General features: G+C 37.4%; 1 non-coding gene across 1 annotated transcript; it reads right to left on the bottom strand.

Annotated features, from left to right (window-relative positions):
• Window positions 1-362: 362 nt before the first annotated feature.
• Window positions 363-469, bottom strand: LOC128295852 (small nucleolar RNA R71). The gene has a single exon (XR_008286401.1). It is a non-coding gene; the product is annotated as a small nucleolar RNA R71 (small nucleolar RNA).
• Between the last annotated feature and the right edge of the window lie 298 nt (window positions 470-767).

The raw sequence follows: 767 nt of genomic DNA, 5'->3' as shown, positions 1-767 counted from the left end.
CTATGCACGATTATGCTAAGCCTGATTTAGCGGGGGCTGAATCGAGTATTGTTAGACCTGCAATTGCTGCAAATAATTTTAAACTGAAACCTAACACTATACAAATGATTCAACAGCTTGTTCAGTTTGATGGTTTGTAAGATGAAGACCCAAATACTCATTTGGACAACTTCTTAGAATTCTGTGATATTTTCAAAATAAATGGCGTTTCTAATGATGTCATTCACCTTTGTTTATTTCCCTTTTCATTAAGAAACAAAGCTAAACAGTGGTTGAACTCATTACCACGAGGTTCCATCACTACTTAGGAACAAATGACCGAAAAGTTTTTACTAAAGTATTTTTCGCCAGCTACAACGAAGAAGTTGAGGAATGATATCTCTTCTTTTGTGCAGATGGATTTAGAAACTCTTTACGATGCATGGGAGAGGTATAAGGACTTATTGAGAAGGTGACTTCACCATGGATTACCTTTATGGCTACAAGTTCAAGCTTTTTACAACGGTTCGAACCCCTCAACTAGGTAGTTGATCGATGCAGCTGCTAGCGGGACTCTAATTAACAAAACACTTGAGGAGGCTTATGATTCATTGAAGAGATGTCACTGAATAATTATCAGTGGCAAGTCATGAAAACAAAGCTGACAAAAGCCGCTGGTGTTTTCAACCTCGACATGGTCACCATGTTATCAAACCAGGTAGAGCTCTTAAATAAAAATATTGATGGTTTATGTATCTCTACATAGGTACATCTGGTGATGTAGTGTA

The sequence above is a fragment of the Gossypium arboreum genome, chromosome 7 (assembly GCF_025698485.1).
Source record: "Gossypium arboreum isolate Shixiya-1 chromosome 7, ASM2569848v2, whole genome shotgun sequence".
NCBI lineage: Eukaryota > Viridiplantae > Streptophyta > Magnoliopsida > Malvales > Malvaceae > Gossypium > Gossypium arboreum.
Note: the sequence above shows the minus strand (reverse complement) of the source record. Positions and strands in the feature narration are given on the sequence as shown.